Raw genomic sequence first — 18,588 nt, 5'->3', positions numbered from 1 at the left:
AAGGGACCCCAACCTGGTACCAAATTATGTCCAAGTTGGGTAGGGTTGGCTTGCAGTGTGAATATCAATCGCAAGGAGGTGATGAAATTGGTGGAAGACGCTCAAAGAGAGCATTTGATGAAGCTTCTAAAGTAAAGGAGCGGGTATGGGTGATTGGAGATTTAGCCCTTATTAAGAATCCCAGATATGGTCTCAAATATTTGGCAAGTACATTTCTGGGACCAAAAAGGATTGCAGCAGTGAGGGATAGTGTGGCGAAGTATGGTCAAAAGGTAGGTTGGTGTTGAGCAAGGAACAGAGTCAAGAAGGGAGAGTAGTAGTGATGAAAGTAGTACAGTGATGTATGGGGGATGTGGAAGAAATACTGTGCTGGATGGGGAAGCGTAAGTAGTGTGTGATGGTGGAAGTAGTACAGTGATGAATGGGGGACGTGTCAGTGGAAGAGTCGGGTTTAAAGATTTTCTTTGTGTTTTACGGCACACTCTCAGTGGTCATCATTTCTCTTATTACTTTCTTGGTTGTCATGCATTGTTAAGGGGGTTTTCTGTTGGGTTTTTATGTTGTTCTTTACTCATTATTAAGGGGGAAGATATGTTATGTTCTGTATGTTTTGTTGTGTTCCAGAACCCCGGTGGCTCTGGAACACATGGCAGTTGAAGGGGAGCTTGGGCTGGGGTGCCTGCTGCTCTCTTTGCTTAAACTTAATAAACCTTTTTAACGCATACCTTCTGCGTGGTGTGTATCAGCAACTCATTAGACTATCGCTGTCCAAACCATCCTTTCTGCATACATGGGTGTCAGAAAAAACATGGTGTTCCCTGTTACAACTATAATGCATGGAGACTGTTCCTCGACTATTGGCTTCAGGTAATGGTGAACCTCCCCCCCCCCTCCCCGAGTGCCATGATCAAGGTAGACCGACATAATTTCATTGATTCTAATGACGTACATGGAAGAGAAACTACGAATTGAAGAGGAACTCCCCCACTGGGAGGAGTGCAAGTGCTATGCAGAGGCGTGCCCCTGAACACAGAGGTCCTGGAGGGGCAGAGATGTCGAGTCGCGGAGCCAGCAGTGACGTGCTCAGCGAGAAACCCGCTGGCTGGTACCTTGACCGAGCAAGCAGCTCCAGTCAAGGGGAAGGAAAGTAACTGAAAGCCAACCGTCTTCATGGGTGGCTTGACTACTGAAGAGCAGTGGTGGGCCTGACACCCAGCAACCAACGCCGAGACCCTAAGGAAGAAAAGAGCCTGAGGCTCAGAGATCCTTCAGACAAGTGCCTTTCCCGCCACCAAAGGTACGGATGGGGAAGAGACACTGCGGACGTGGAGGCGAGCGAGACATACGACTGCGAGTTTCCAGGAGGAGCGAAACCGATGCAGGTATGAAAGACAAAATCAATGCAATTGGCACTAACCAAGAGTTAAAAGGGATATGAAGACTAACCAAGGCTGGAATAGCAGCCAAACGTTGCGGGCACCCTGCCACACTAATCTCAAGAAAAGGGGCTATGAAAACGAATGCTTGGTTAGAATAGCTGCCAAAGGTATGAGAAGAGAAGAAAACGAGATAGACACAGCCCCAATAAATGAGAGTGGAAAAGATAGACAGACACAGTGTATCCAAGCTGAAACAACCGCTAAGTATCAAGGAGGCGCAGGCACAGGGCTTATGTTGAAACAGAGGGAAAGGAAGGTGAACACTAACCCTGATCGCAAAGTGCATGAAATCACGGGGGGCCGTATTCCCAGTCTGGGCATAAACCCCAAGCTATGTTCGTACCGAGAAATAAAACTAAGTCTGAAAGTCGGTGGGAAAGGAAGGGAGAGGGAATCCCAGACTGACTCAATTTGTTAAAGGATTTGATACTATAGCAGTGAATATAATCTGCAAGAACTGTGAGACTGAGAACAAGTCGAAGACAAGTGTGCCAGGCAGAAGCCCATACCGAGGCAATTTTACAAGCCTCTCTTTTATTTTTAGTTAGTATTTTTCTAAAGTGGTAGGGCCAGTTGGGTACTTACAATTCGGACCAAAGACTTTTTGTTTGGACTTGACGTGCACCCTAGGTAGAGAACTTCCTTTCTAGAGATAGGCAAGTTAGGAGTTTCTTTTAATTTAAATAAATCTCTTTTTGAACATATCACCAAGTTGTCCGACTCCTCCTGGTTCACCACATAGTTTGTAAGGGAGTGTGATTTGTTTGGGAGTCTAGTATCGTAGATAGGATATAGGCATGGTATGTTTTGAATAGGATGATTACTGGGAACCAATTTAATCAACTAACCGTAGTGGCTAACGTTCGAGTCTAGAGTTCCCTTTACACTATACCTATGGGGACATTCCATCCATCAGGACAAGACTGGGCACTTTTTTTGTAGCCCAAAAAAATTATTTTAATTTTATTTCCATACGCGAGCCAGTGCATGTGGGGCTTTAGCTCTGCCTTCGTATGCCCCCAACCCAAGCTTCACCCTTCAGTCCTTTTCCGATCGCTAAGCATGGTGATCTAATAACTAAGGATAATTTAAGAGAGGAAAGGGGGTGAGCGGGAAGGAGAGTGGGTTTGTCACTATGGTAACCTTTTCTTACTCCTTAACCTTCACCTTTCCTCCATACTTGTGGCAGATTCTGAAACACTGGAACTGGATTAATGGGTGGATGGTCCCAATGTCATATTACATAAAGGAGGTTTTTGAGAGCTGCCTGCCCAAACTGAGCATCTCAAGTCAGGCTTTAGTGTTTGCAGAAGGCCAATGGGGTAGCCCAAGTAGCTGCTTTTGTGACCGACTCCCAAGTCACATGTTTTTGGAAGGCAATTGAGGATGCATTAGCTCTCACTAGGTGCACATGAAGACCTTTTGGTGGTGGGAGACCTTGCACAGAGTAAACCTCCCAGGATGCAAGGAACTATCCACCAGACTTGAAGATGCTCTGAAGTCCTTTGTTCGGTCAAGATACTTGTTAGGAGAGAGGTTAAATTCTACGTAATGGAGGTCTCCATCTGCGTCAGACGACGGCTCGGGAACAAACAACAGTAAGGACTTTTCAATGGATAGATGAAAAGGTGTGAAAGGGTCATCAGCGGACAGGGCCTCAAACTCTCCATCTCTTCTTGCAGACGTCATAGCAACAAAGAATGCAACCTTCCAAGGAACCAATTTATTATTGGTAGTAGTCATGGGTTCAAGCGGTTTATTGAATATTACATGAAGCACAACAATAAGATCCCACATAGCATGAGGGGATTTGACAGGAGGGCAAAGGTGACAAAGGCCATCAAAATGGCACTTCATTACCAGATTTGATAAGGAGAAAGACTAATATTCCAAACTTGGGTAAACTACCAAAGCCGGTAGAAAGGGCCTACACTAATCTAAATTCAAATAGCAACAAGTTCTGAAATCAACAAAATAACCCGATCTAACTGAGGGGGCAAGGGATTTATCCCCTTTTCTAGGCTCCAGTGGCAAAACCGAAGCCATTTGCTTTTAAATTAAGCATGCATAGAGGGCTTGCATGCCACTTAAATGATATGAAGGTTCTCTTCTGAAAGGACAAGGTGACAGTGACTTGATCTCAGGAGCCACGCCGCCAAGTTCAGCGATTGTGGGAAGGGATGTAGTATTAGACCACTGTTCCGATGAAGTAGGATTGGAGGTTCTGGCAGACAGACTGGCTGATGAAAGTAAAGGCTCATCAGATCTCAAACACAGAATCTCACTGCCCACCAAGGGGCTACCAGAGGAATGCAGTTAGTTGCTTTCCCGAGTTTCAATAAAGCTTGGTGGACTAGCGGTAGAGGAGGACATGCTAACACGGATATATTGTTCCAGTATACATTCAGGTAATCTCCCAGTGAATTCAGTCCTAGACCAGCTCTTGAGGTATACATTGAAACTTTCTTGTTGACGTTTGTTACGAATAGATCGACCTGTGGGACATCGCACTCACTGAAATTCGGATTTAGGGCCGATTTAAGGATTGTGCTCCGATTCATTGTTTGCTGTTGCCCAGCGACTGAGCGAGTCCGCAGATGAATTCTCCAATCACAGAATGTTAAGCCATATTCCTCTCTGTCGCCCATTCCCACATCTGTACTGCCAGAAGAATTATGGGGTAAAACTTGGTCCCGACAATATTGCAGGCAGGCCAGTCTGGTTGGGTTTGGGGACTGTTTGGGACTACAATCCGTCGCCTTTTCCCGTCAGTGGGAATTTTTCCATTGCTTTCATAGAAAGACATTTCTCTACTTCCTTCAGTAGAGCTGGGGTTCCCTTCTGGGATAGAGGTGGACAGAAAGGAGGAAGGCAGACACCTTCAAACAGCGAATGAAAGAACCTATGCATGTGGGTTGATGGTCCTCCATGAATCCAGGTGGTAGGAAATGCATCCTCCCACTGGCATTCCATGGGAGCAGCCCCGACCACCACTTTGTTCAATCAGTGGGGGCAGAGGGTCTCCTAATGAGGAGGGGAGAAAGATCTACCTGCAGTCCTTTGCTGTTTTCACCGCTTATCACTGGGGTTCCAATCCGGTAGTCTGGATTTGCTGTCCTGAAAACCTCCAAATCCTGCAAATGATCGAGAGGAGAAAAAAAAAAAAAAAAATAAAATCAAAATCAGGCCTCTGTGGAAAGGCAGACTTCTGAGTCGTTGGTTTAGTGAGGATTAACAGATTTAGCATGCATGGAAATGGTCTTCCTTTTTGGAACTGTGAAAGATATCCTTTCCCCTCGAAGGGTAAAGCTGGCACTGTAATCTAAATGTCTTTGGCAAACTTTAAACCATGCATCCATGCCTGCCGGCAGGTATTCACTCGAATTATTATTATTATTATATTTATTGAGTGTGGACCTAGCTTCAGGAAGCAACAGAGGGCTTTACAATCATAGGGTGAAGAACACAATTGCAAGCCCCTTAGAAGAGGCATCCACATGAGGGGGCAGGGACATCCTTGCATCCGATAGGCCGCTATTGAAATGTTCATGTCAGCGGATGTATCGTCCAAATTCCGACAGCTCTTGCCAGAGTTTAAAATTAGCTGCAGCTAAGATCGCCTTAGTATTTGCTTGAAAATATTACCCCCACTGCTTCTAAAATCTTATTCTATTTAAGAAGAACCCTTTGAGTAAACGGTAGCCACAGCTACGACTGTTGAAGACGGTTGAGGGCATGTAGTCAGCAGGGAGGTTCTCCAACCAAAGTAGTCTGTATCTAAATCAATCTTACGATTGATGCGTTCCCGAATGTGGCTTCTTGCACTGTATTTTGGCTTCAGAGGAAAGGAGAGTCCAAAACATTTAGATGATTTGGAGAGAAGTCAGCCGTCAATATCCCTACTTCAACCGGAGGCGATTCTGGCCTCGGAATGTCAATCTAAAATTAGGTCAAAGACCCGACCCGGACATGAAATGCACACACTGAAGAGGAAGGTTCATCTCAATCTTGTATCGGTGTTGCCTTTATCTGAGGCCTCCATCCACTCTCCAAAAATCATCATTAATGGCCATCTGAACTGCACCGTCTTGGTCCAGGTCCCTCATTCCAATCTCCGCCTAGTTAATGGGAGTCTACCGTGTCTTATCAACTTCCTTCTGCTACTCGTACTAGCACCTTGCTGACTCCTCAGTCACCCCTTGCTTCCACCACTGCCCACTCTCGGTTTCCACTTCCGCTTGGTGTACCTCAAGCCTGTACTTGTTCAAATGTGGCAACATGCTCCACGTTGCTACTCTCAATTCTCGCTCTGCGCTCAAGCATCTCCTCGAAGAACTTGACCAGGATATCCTTGCTCTCACGGAGACATGCTTTGCTGCCAGCTCTGTCACGAGTTTGGACACACTCCTCCCTGCTGGCTACAAGATCCTCTCAGAGCGCAGAACCAAACGACCCGGAGGTGGTGTAGCTCTGATCTTTCCTGAGTGTCTCCCTGCTTCTGTCATTCCTACGCAGGCCTACTCCTCCTTTGAACGCCTGGTCTGCAGGCTCCCCATCTCCCCTGGCCTCTCTGACTGTGGCCACCATCTCCAGGCCACATGGCTAATTTGCACTCTTCCTCTCAGAGTGGGCTAGTCTCTCCTAGTCTCAACCTCTCAACTTCTCCTCATTGGAGACCTCAACATCAATCTGGATACTTCAAATCCCTCCTCTGGGCTTTTCCGCAACTTCTGCAACACGCTCTCTCCATTCTGCCCTCTGGTCCGACACAATCTGCTGGACATTCTTTGGATGTTAGAAACACTTGTGTACAGGCGCGTTATAAATGACTTGTATCATATTAGACATCCCCCTCTATATATCCCTCTCACCACTCCGCTCCCTTGGACTGACCACTTTCTACTTCTTCTCACTTGAAACTCTGTCCCTCGGGCAAAGCCCATCCCAGCACTGACCTCTACCTTCACGGTCATTCGGCCCATGAATCATGCGTCAGTGGATGCCTTTGCCTCTACTTTCTCTGCTCACCTACTCCTGTGGCTGACTCACACCGACAACAGGAGTCTCTAATCTCCAACACTCTGGATCTCCTTGCCCCCGGATGAAGCCCACCTCAAAGTTCAACTCTTGTATGGCCCGGACCTCACCGTCCTGAAACACAAGTGCAGGGTAGCTGAGAGGAAGCGGAGGGCTTCAGGCGCATCCTCTGACAAACTGGCCTGCCACCTGCTCCAAAGGCAATACAGACTGTCTTGTCCAAAAAGAGTGCCCACATCCAAACCCATGTCGCTGCAGCCTCTAACAACACAGCCAAACACTTCACAATCTGCAAGGAACTGGCCAATTCTGCTGCAGTCTCCACCTCTCCTGCCCCCTCCAGGCCCTCTGTACGGCTCTGGCCTCTCACTTCACCACTAAAAATCAGGACATCCTGTCCTCTATCTCCTCTCCCTCTCCCAACTCTCCCTCTCCTCCTAGTTTCTCCTCTTTCTCTCAGAGTACACCTACTGAGGTTTCTAGACAAGTCTGATCTATTAAAGTGACGTCCAAACAGGTGCTCCACTGCTCCTCCAGAACCACCAAGGACCATATGGACACCCTCGCTCCAGCCTTGGCAGATTTCTGTAAATCACTCTTTCGCCACTGGAATTTTCCCCTCTCTCCTCAAGCACTCCCTTGTGCACCCCCTCCTTAAGAAGCAGTTTGCTAGACAGGTAGGATCAGGAGACAATCGCCTGATCTCCATCACCCCTTTCCTGAGCAAACTCCTGGAAAAGCTGGCCATCTCCCAGCTTACTCTCCACTGAATCTGTGGGTTGTCTCGACGACCAGTCTGTATTCAGAGATGCCAGGGGCACTGAAATTGCTCTCCTGAACACCCGTGAAGATCTGCTCTCTAATCTGGATTCCAGCATTCCTTCCGTTCTCATCCTCCTTGACCTTTCCTCTGCTGTCGACACGGTCAACTACACCCTCCTGATCAATCGACTCTGAGAACCTGGGCATCACGGATCAGGCCCTGGAGTGGCTCACCTCCTTCCTCCTGGACCGTCCCTCCAAAGTCCAACTTGGTTCCTTTCTCTCTGCCACCACTCTCTCACCCTGGTTCTTCAATCTCTACTTGGCCCCTTTGGCCCACCTGATCACTACCTTCTCCTCTAACTTTGTGTCATGCAGATGACATTTAGCTCTCTTTCAGGCTCCCCTCAGTCTCCTGTCCTTTCTCGCTCATTCCAGACTGTTTATCCACAATTCAGGATTGGTGCGCCTCCAACAAGCTCTCCCTTAACGCCAGTAAGGCTGAGATCCTTCTCATTGGGACCATTGCTCCCGCTTTCCCCCCTCCAACGCTGGCCGCCCTCCTTGGGCCCTCTTCCTTCGTCTTCCTGTGAGACAATCAACCTTGGTGTCATCTTCAACTCCACTCTCTCCTCTCTCTTCACATCTCGGACCTCGCCAAGAAGCCCCAATTCCAGCTGCACCTCCTCAAAAAGGTACTCTTCCCTTTCTCACCTTCCAGATGGTCACTGTCTCCAGAGCCCTGGTTCTCTCTAGGCTGGACTCCTGCAACAGCCTCTTTCTTAATCTTCCTTCTGCTACCCCTCCGGCATATGCAACTAATCCAGAATAGGACTACGAGACTTAATCCTTGACCTCAAGCCCAGGGAACCGCATCTCTCCACTGGCTCCCGATGGCTGCAGACCCTTTGCATCGTCCACAAGGCCCGCATTACATCCAACTCCCAAAATACCTTCCTTCTCAAGTCCTTTGCTCAGCTACCTCCAACTCGCCAAGGAGGGTCAGACGCTTCTCCAGGCAGAGAGTGGTAGGGGCGGGGGGGGGGTAGATCTCTCTCCTCTGGAGGTGCCTCCCTCTGGAAGGGCCTCCCTGACCCTCAAACTTGAGCCAGACCACCTGAGGTTCCGGAAGCAGCTCAAAAAATCCCCCCTTGCCCCTTCCCCTCCCCCTTCCCCTCCCCCCCTTCACAGACTGGTTGCTTGGCTACCCTCAGTTTCACTGGGTACTAGGCTTCTCATAATCAGTCACCCCTTCACTGCCTCTGGGCCTACCATGCACTTAGGGGCTGTAACTGTATCCTCTACAGTCCTGTGCCTCCATGCACTTACCCAGGGCCGCACTGCCCTGGCTGCACTTAGAGCAATTGCTGCCCTGTTTCCCCTTCCCTCTTCCCAGGACCCACCCCCCTCACCCCCAAATCCTTGCACTTCTCGTTGTCGCACTTGCACGATCTGAATGCCACAAGGCCTAGTAAGATGTTTGTTCTGCCAGTCTTCCCTCACTTGTCTTGTCGCGCCTAGAAACACTTGTGTACAGGTGCGTTATAAATGACTTATGATATCATAGGTTGCCGCAAAGGCGCTCCTAATCATGGGTCCACAAACCATAAAGGAGAGGAAGGATTATTGTAGATGGCAATGACATCCTGGTATGTGCTAACCATTCCACCCTAAGCGCAAAAGGTATGTCTGCCCAAGGATGCAGTAAACTGGCATAAGCCTCGTACCAACTTGCATAGGTGACGAAGACATGAAGTTAATGGCCGCCATCAAAGTGTCCTGAGTGGCCACCATTTTGAGAGCTGATGCTGTGAACTGTCACAGATTTAACCGAGGTATCTGATGATTTAGGCATCTACCTGGAAACTTTTGACTGCACCTTCTGAGGATTCGAAGCTTGTATGGAATCCTTTTCCAAGGAAACATGTTTAGCCGTTTTAACAGAATCCTCAGCAATGCTGTTTTTTTAGGTCTATGGGCGAGCCTCTGACCTTGGCATGACTAGTAATTTGTTTAGCTCCTTTGTTTTGAGTCAGAGATCAATCCCACTAGTTTCAGAGCTAGGCATGGATCCCCTCTATTGCCTGAACTTTTTTTCTCAATTTGATTTACATTTTCAAGAACAGAGTAAAACATTCAATGCAATCTTCTACAATATTACAATAATCACATTGACAACTACAAAATCGTCAATTCACATATAAAAGGAATCTCACCAAAACAAACAAGGAAAGAAATGTAAAAAACACTAGAGCCAGTCATGCACAAACATGTGGTCAAGAGCCATAACTCAATCCACCATCAGATTCACTATATAATTCATTAAAGGCTGTCCAAATGTTGGCATAATCATCAAAGCATTCTCTTCTTTTAAACATCACCTTTTCATATGTGGACAGTACAACCAACTCACTCAACCAATTATCAATTTGCGGCTTTTTCCTCGTTTTCCATATTTTTTGGATTTGTTTGTGCAATCACCAGCGCTCCGACAACCCACATCCTCAAATGATAGTCCACTCCCATGCAACATCCACTCAGCCTCAGCAAGGTGCATTTGGGGCATCTCAAAACCTCTTCATTCACAACCAATTCAATTTGACCAAGGACTTCTCTCCAAAACAACATAACTCTCTACCATCCCCAGAACATGCGTATTAGAGTTCCACCCCAATCCCCACAACCATCATCATCTTGGCAATTGCTTCCTCTCAGATGTCCAATATAACTTGCATTTTGCGACAGGTGCGGGTCCCCTGATGCTGACTTCCTGCACCTAGTGTGGAGCTGCCCAACAGTGTCTAAATTCTGGTCAGATGTGCTCGACGAAACTGACGCAATAATTGGCGAGAGGGTGGGGCACTCCCCCACTAGTGGCACTCCTTGGCCTAACGAGACCTCTGTCCTCACACGTTAGAAAACTGGCAAGCATGCTATTGGTTCTGGCACGTAGAAGAGTGGCCATGGCGTGGGGACGTGGCACACCCCCCACTTTTGCGAACTGGAGGAGAGACATTACATACTGCCAAGAAACAGAATCAGAATTTATAAAGACACTTCCCCACCACGCAAGACCCCCAGATATTTGGGGCCCGTACATCTCGCACCTCCTCTCCAGCGCAGCACCAACCGAGCCATCTGATCAGCCACCACAGACTTCACCCGAGTAAATCAAATGCAATGACTGCTTGTTGTGTGATGGGACTGCCGGAGGGTGGCGGGGCAGGCGTGGGGGGGGGGGTCACTGTCTCCAGAGCCCTGGTTCTCTCTAGGCTGGACTCCTGCAACAGCCTCTTTCTTAATCTTCCTTCTGCTACCCCTCCGGCATGCCTCAAGAGCATCGCCTATATTTATTATAACCTTCGATATCCAACTCTTACAATACAACAACTTGTTATTTCATTGAAGAGCCAGATTATTCCACAAGGACGCCTCCTTATGTAACCAGACAATTTGATAATTCTCAGTCGACCATGCCAGCAATACATCACTTGGCATTCTGATGCTAGGCTAAAAAGGAATAGCTCTTAGCATCTTACACATAGAATAAGCACTCGTAAGACAGATTGGAGATCTTGACAAAGTTTCCATAGTAACCCAAATTGGTCTATTCACGGGTTTAAGTGCAAACCCCCTATAATATTTACCAAGGTCTGGGTATCCAAAAACCCCACTTTTGAAATTCTGGGCTAAAACATATTGAGAAATGCATTTAATCTTCTTATCCGCACATAGAAATTCTTTAAAAACTTTATCCTGTTCAATAATTGCTTTGAAAAAGGCAAGGGTAATACTGAATACCAACACTTTTGTTAACAATTTCATTTTTAATGCACTAATCTTTCCACATATGTCCAAAGAAATAATCTTCCACTTAGCTTTCCCAATGCCTGTAATCACCCTTTCAACATTAACCTCTCTCGTCCGACCATTTGCAATTCCATCTCTCAAAGTCAATTATTGAACTGTTGTCCATTAATGGGAAGATCTCACATTTTGACCAATTAATATTGTGACCAAATAGTATCTCAATTTCATTAAAAATATTCTTCAGAAGTGAACATGATACCTGAGGTTGCGAAAGTGCAACTGCCTGTACATTTTGTAACCCCTGTAAGGAGAACCTCAAGGTTGCCTCCGGTAACTTTTGCATCTAAATTTGGAACCCTCCACACTACAGCTTATTCCCATTGTGGGGTACCTCGAACAAGTGCTAGTAAGAGTGGGGGGGGTTTGGGGGGGGGGGGGTTCGGGGTACATGACCACTCCATGCACCAGAAGTCCCTGGAAAGAGGTCACCAGGCCAGAATGCCCTGAATAGTACTTACCACACAATGATGCTTCCCTTTGATCAAGTCCTTCAGTTGATCCGGAGGAATGCAGTGAAAAACGTCCTCCTACCAATGTAATATTCTCTCAAATACGCGTAACAATAGTGAGTCACAAATACAAGCAGTCCACCTTTAGTCCAGACCGAGGCACAGGTTATGCGGATTCGCCACCGCATAATGGCCCAAACCATTTATGCTGTGGCATAGGTGCAGAGAAACAGACCATGGGAACGGGCAGAATACATTTGACAGGAGAAGAAAATAAGCAAGGAAAAAAAGCGTGCAGGTGCTACTGCATTTCTGATTCCAACCGCCTGGAGAGAATAATGGTTCTGTGTGGTTGAAGTCCACTCAGGAAAAAAGGGTGATCAAGAACACCTGGTGATCTTGTGCTATGAATGCTGCACACAAGAGTAGAAAAAGCAAGCATCAACCTTTATTGTGTAAGATTAAAAAAAATGGGTCTTCAAGGCCTAATGCCATTGCTGTTTCAGTGTTGCACCCAGGTAGAAACGCGACGGGTAGGTCTGGAGCAAGTGGTGCTCATCGACCAATGCATGTTGTTATTGTGACAAATGGTGTTCTTAATGTTGACCAAGCTGAAGTGTGTGAGATCAGGTAGATCAAAATGTTGTCTGGGTTGCAGGGGTGAAAGTTTCAAGTGGCATGCAAATAGCCAGGCATAAAAAGGAACTCCATTCTCCATGTGCAAACAGCATACCATTTATCGCCAAGAGTCCATTATTACTCAGCACTGGCTGGTGACGTGCACATTTTTAAACCGTGCAGAGTTGTGATGAGGCTTCTCCAGAGAAGGAGTGTGGCTTTTTTTGTGTGGACAATAAGGTCCCCTTTAGAATATAGTATTATGGGGCATATTTATTTATTACATTTGTTATACACCCAGACCCTGAGGTATCACGGTGTAGTAGTTCGGTTAATACATTTTCACAATTAACAGTAAGGAAGTCAGGGCAAAACACAGAAAAGAAATACAATATACAAATCAAGATTACATCGGCAAGGAGGAGGGTAGTCATCGTGGACAGATAAAACATTAATAAGGTAGGAGTCTAGTTAGGCTACATGGGGCGAGTTAGAATTGGTTAAATAGCCATGTTTTTAGTGATTTTTTAAAATCGCTGGCAGGATTCTTCGTTCTTGATGTTTATCGGGAGAGCGTTCCAATGTCTAGGAGCCAGGACTTTGAAGCTGCTGCCCCCAGTGCTGGAGCTTTTGTAGCGTGGGATTTCCAGGAGTGAGTTTTTGCTAGATCTGAGAGTTCTGGTGGAGGTTTTCTTTTTGTGACTACATTATTAATGTATTTCGGGGCTTTTTTGGCGATGCATTTATGTGTAATGCGTAAAGTTTTATAAATGAGTCTCGCCTTGATGGGTAGCCAATTGTTTTCTCTCCTGATGTGGGAGATATGATCAGTCTTTTTTTTATACCTAGAGCTGCACGTAGTGCTTTATTCTGCATAAATTGGAGTTTAGCGAAGTTGGTGTTAACGTGCCTAGAAGGAGTACATTGCAGTAGTCCAACTTTGAGAGTATTAGGGCTCTTGCTAGGGTGACAGTTTTTAGGTTGGAGGAATTTACGACTTAGGGCAATAAGCTTAACCGTGTAGGAGGTGGCTGAGGAGAGGGTGTTTATTTGTTTCGCCATAGTTAGATAGGCATCTAGGTAAACGCCAAGGGTTTTCACCTGTTTGAGTACAGGTATTGTGGTACCATCAATATTGAATGCAGTATAGTCAGACTGTAATGAGTTGATTTTAGTTGGGGACCCAACTATAAGCAGCTCTGCGCTTTCGTCATTAAGACAGATTATTATGGGCCATCCAGTTTTGGATTAGTGCATAAATTTCATTAATCAGTAAGGTGTCCTGCTCGTAATTACCCGATAGGGGAATGAGGATCTGGGTGTCGTCTGCAAAGTTCGTACAGATGACACCCATAGCATCGAGTGCTGTAAATAGTAGCTTTGTGTAATTATAGAGGGTGGGTGATAGGCAGGATCCTTGGGGGACGCCTATGGGAACTTGTATGGGGTCAGCCGACTCTTTGCCGATAGAGACTTGTGATGTCCCCTCTGCTAGGAAAGATTTTACCCATTGGGTTGCATCCTTAGAGAAGCTAAAGTCCTTGGTTAAAGTGGCACACAGTTTGTCATGATCTACTAAATCAAATGCCGCAGAAAGATCCAACAACATTAGTAGACAAAGTTTGCCTGCCTCTCTTGTGGAATCCCTCTAGATTTTCAAATTGAGGAGTGCCGTTTGAGTACTTTGGTTCGGGCGAAATCCCGATTGTCTACCACCTAGGAGTTGGTGTTGCTCTAAATGATTTTGGATGTAAGCTATTTTGTCTATTATTTTTAAATAGGAACAGGACCTTAGTTATTGGTCGGTAGTAAGTGGGGACTGATGGGTCAAGTGTTGGCTTTTTCAGAAGAGGAGTAACCCATCTGTGCAACAGATGCTCAACCCATGAGCTGATCCCAAACCTCTTGACATTCTATCGTATCACCCTGTTGCTTTATACCAGCTACCCTGAAAGTGAGATGGTCACAAACTACAATCGTTCACCTAGTTTGCCCAGTTTGCTGCCTAAGCCAAGCCATCAAATCTGCTTATTCCATTTCTTTCCTGTTACATAACGAATACACAAAGCTAACTAGATGTTTAAGCAAAGTAGTGTTCAATAGTTCCATCCAGTCTATACATCTACAAATCTACTGCAATACCATGCACAGTAGTTGGCCCGCAGAGCTCGCTTTGCTTCAAGATTATGATTGCTTTATATATTAACAAGTGCATGGAGAGGTTGGGAGCAGAAGAAGAATCTGCAAGTAGCTGCCCGCATTTCATGCCGGACTGCTGCACCTCGCCAAAACCTGTGCTTGAAGGCGGTGCCCCTGAACAAGTCTCCACTGGAGTGCCCCCCCCTCTTGGCTCACATCCAGGACCTGAAAATATTTATTTCCAATTAGACATCTATGCAATTTCATTGCAAGGGAAGCATGAATTGATGGGGCTCCGAGTGCTTATAGCAATAAATACTGCTTTCATGGGTGTACAGGGTTGGTATTCTGCGCTTGGGCTTTCCTCGTTCAGGCTTGAGGAACTTTAGAGGCCCTGTACCTCCCCCAAAAGTGGTATTTAATGCTATATTGAAAACAGTTGATCTCAATGGCAGGCAACTGCCATCTTGTCCATCTGAAGATCACAATTACACTGACTGCCGCTTCACCATACTACATACTTAGTCTCAGGCTAAGACTAACATTGTGAACCTTTTGATTTACAAAACTTCTGAACTTCTCCTTACACAACAAATGGGTGAAGCATATAATATATACGGGACACTGCCTTGTTCAACACCAGATTTAAATAGCAAACTCAGCTAATCATTTTTTTTTTTAAACTAATTTATGCCATGAATACTCCAAATACCTACTACATAGGCAGTCACACAAGCTCGCCAGGCAAGAATGATCTACTGGGAGTTCAATTGGAGTTTATGTACAGTAAGGATTCCAATTGATGCCCAAATGAAGTGACATTGACCAAAAAAAGATAGCAAAAATGTATTCTGCGGTCCTAGTTCCCCACATCCAAGAGATGAACAAAGTGATCTTGAGAAACCCTGATGACAGGAAGATCACTGAAAGCTTGATCGCACTTGCAGTGGCAAACTCAGGAGACTAAGTTATAACGGTTCTTATACGGCGCACCGTTGCCCCCTCCGTTGTCTCTTGGCGCTCTGGCAGATCTGTAATGCATGGTGGGGGGCTCGTATGTTAGTATTATTCAGCAGAAAAGAAAGCAAGAGAGCTGTGATGTGCTGTTGGCAGCTTCAGTTCGATACACCGGTAACTGAGCGTCGGTGTGTTTTTTCAGTTGGTTGCCGGCATTTGGTGTTGGGCGAGATCACGTGTGGTTTGCGTTGTCGTCGTGGTGCTGTAAAGTGCGTGCGGTTTGTGGTGCTGTATAGGGATGGTTGCGTTTAGTTCAGAGTTTGAGAGGTTTATGCAGAAGGGTGGCTTTGTTAGTGGCAGTACATTTCCTTTGCAGGATGACTATCTCACACCCTAGGGGAAAAACAAAATATCACTATCTCATTTGGGCTAGTTGTGAAAAGAGACTACCTCACAAGATTAGGGTAAGCACAGAATTTGACTACCACAGTTTGGAGAAATGGGTTGAAAGCTAGCTATGGCTGACCAACACAATTGGCCTAAATGCAAGATATGGAGGACTGACATTAGCAGTCAGTCTTCTAGTAGGTAATAAGAGTGGTAGGCCTTTACTGGAGTACAGTAATGGCTGTACTCCCCACCCAACCACACTCATCTGTCGCTGCTGGTTGACTGCAGCAGAGTCTAAGGAAGAGACACTAATTTAAGGCCCTCCCTGCCGAATTGCCGACCACCCTGTAATGTCACGTGTATATTCACAAGGTGCCAGTTGTCAGGTCAAAAATAGCTCCACGAAGTAGTACATGGTAAGCTAACAAGGATCTTCGATGCAACAAGCAGGAACAAAATTCCTCCGAGCTTGCAATTACTTTGATCTCAAAGGTTTGAACCTCCTCCAAGTCAGCCCCATTTGGGAATCGCACCCTTCCAATAAGAAGATTAGTACAACATGTTGCTAGCGTTTCCAATTCCAACTGTACCCTTTACCTCATCAGCTTTTAGCCAGCAAGAGAGACTGGGAAGCATCCGTTTGAAGGTCAGGGCATTGTGTGGCAGGTTCTATGCATAATTCCTAGTCGCTTATCTCCAATTTCACCACTGCCTCTTGTTTGTTTGCTGTTAGGCAAGAATTGATGTAATAACCGTGTGGGACACTACACAATCCTTGTCCTCTTGGTATTAGGTAACCCCACCTTTTGGTATAGGCCTGTACTACACAAGTTGGTAGTGTGACTGAGCAGCCAGGCTTATCTCAAGAGAGGTAAATGTGAGCTGTAGAGGTGTAACAATGAAAGCCACCAATACAAGTTGCCAATACTCAACGTTTGTTATAAATGTATTTAACTGTAGTTTTTAAATAAGCATTCTTTAAAAAGGGCAATTAGTGTAACAAATAAATACACTTTAAAATCAACACAAAGCTAGTAGATACTCTTTAGGGATGCTTCTTACACACTTCCTACACCCTGAGGTGACTTCACTAACTCGGACAGTAATGGCGGTAATATATCTAGTACACTTTCTAGATCCTGAGGTTTGTAGAAAGGAAATGTTAAGGGGAGGAAAATCCGTTAAAACAGGTTCTCAGAGCATGTGAGCACTTTTAAATCTTCCAATGAAGTCTAGATAAAAACATTTCACAGCAATAATAAAAACCCAAGGATCACCTTTGAGGAACAGTAAGTGTCAAAGTCAAATGGACTAGAAGAGTCTTCAGGGAGCCAGGATAGCAAAAGCCAATTGGATCACAGTCTATGGTACTGAGGCACTTCTTGGATGGCGAAGTCTTGCGCAAAGTTGTTTGCTGAAGAAAAATCACTGTAGGGTCACAAGCGGTTACACTTGTGAAGGGTAGAGTTGAGATCAACTCTAGAAAAGTAGCTTCTGCAAGTCTCAATGGAGAAGAGCAAAGCAACAGACACTGTGGTAAGTACCCCAAGACAGAACAGTACCTTCGGTTAGAAGATGAGTGGTCCAACTGGCTTCTGTCTGGTTGTGCAGCGATGCAGATCCTGGGCCACAGTCGTGGGGACAGGAGGGAGGACGTCTGTGGACTTCGCGGCAGCAATTCGGAGGCAGCTACAGGTTCTTTTCAGCCCAGTGGCACTTCACGGTTTCAGGGCTCAGTAAACAGCACCACCACGAACCTTGGATACCAGTTGTGCTTCCTTCACTCCTTGAAAAAAGTAGATGCCTGTGGAGTTTGTCAGACTCCAAAAAACAAAGAAAACAATCCAAATCAGGTCAAAATACATGAGAGTGAGAAAAAGGGCTCACTCACTCCAGGGTTAAAATTAAAAAGTCCTAAAGTCCAGCAAAAGAGATGGGGGTCTTTAAGGTTGAAGGGAATTAGCACAGAAATGAGACTTCTCCCTCACAGTTGCCAACTCATTGTGTTTCCTTTTCACACTCTTCCACTGAGTAAACTGGGTTGTGGGTTGCTGTTGTAGTGCTGGCTGGAGCACTTACCCAACTCCCCCACACCCGTCCACCCTTACTCTTGTACAGAGTGGTGTGATGTTCGTTGAGGGTTCTAAAACTATTGTGCATCTACAGAAGCAATTGGTCTCTAGTCGGTCTGCTTCCATTTTGCATGTCGTCTCAGGGCACATGATATGAAGCCTCATTCCCTGCCACTGAAAGTTCCAATTATGGTACGCAAGTGTGTTACGCTACGTTAGGGTCACTTGTAGAGTGCTCATACACTGCCAAGATGGTTTATTAGCATGAAGCGTCAGCAGGGCAAGTAAAGGGAGAGGTGGATAATGTAAACTAGGAGAACAGCAAGGTTTGCAGATGACCGCAGATATAGAGAGGTGGCACAAGAGAGCCATGACCTAGCAGGAGCTTTTGCCAAGCGAGGGAGCAAGAAATTAGAAAGAGCAACCATCTTTACAGCAGAGACGAAAACAAAGAATGTCGAGACGATGGTTAGAAGAATGTAGCTTGAGGAAAGGAATAATGAGGAGTAAAAGATGTCTATGTGAATAGAAAGAACAGTGAGTGAGATTATGTTTCATGGACAGCCAGTGAAGTTTAAATAGACAGGGATATACGTGTTCATTTTAATGAAGGCCAAAAATGAGACATGCAGAAGCATTCTGAAGGAGCTGAAGATGATATAGGCAGGATGGAAGCCCAATACAGAAAGAGATGCCATAGTCTAAGCAAGGCTGGACTTGAACAGTCACTACAGAAATTGCTGCTGAAAAAGAGAAAAGTGGGGAAATGAAGGTTGTAAAAATAAACATATAACACACAAGGGAACTTATTTAACTTGGGGGATGAGAGTGAGTTGAGAATACAATTTTACACCT

The 18,588-nt window shown here is 45.8% G+C and overlaps 1 protein-coding gene across 3 annotated transcripts in view; it reads right to left on the bottom strand.

Annotated features, from left to right (window-relative positions):
- STARD7 (StAR related lipid transfer domain containing 7) overlaps positions 1 to 18,588 on the bottom strand; it is a 531,540-nt gene that overhangs the window by 489,927 nt on the left and 23,025 nt on the right. Inside the window, exon 2 of one of the 3 annotated variants that reach the window (XM_069619097.1) lies at positions 17,224 to 17,482. The exons of the other annotated variants lie outside the window; for them this stretch is intronic. The gene's annotated coding sequence lies outside the window, so the exon portion shown is untranslated. The remainder of the gene's footprint in view (positions 1 to 17,223; positions 17,483 to 18,588) is intronic. 3 annotated transcript variants of the gene reach the window in all.

The sequence above is a fragment of the Ambystoma mexicanum genome, chromosome 10 (assembly GCF_040938575.1).
Source record: "Ambystoma mexicanum isolate Mex_15411 chromosome 10, UKY_AmexF1_1, whole genome shotgun sequence".
Lineage (NCBI taxonomy): Eukaryota > Metazoa > Chordata > Amphibia > Caudata > Ambystomatidae > Ambystoma > Ambystoma mexicanum.
This window is presented reverse-complemented; position numbering and strand designations above follow the sequence as displayed.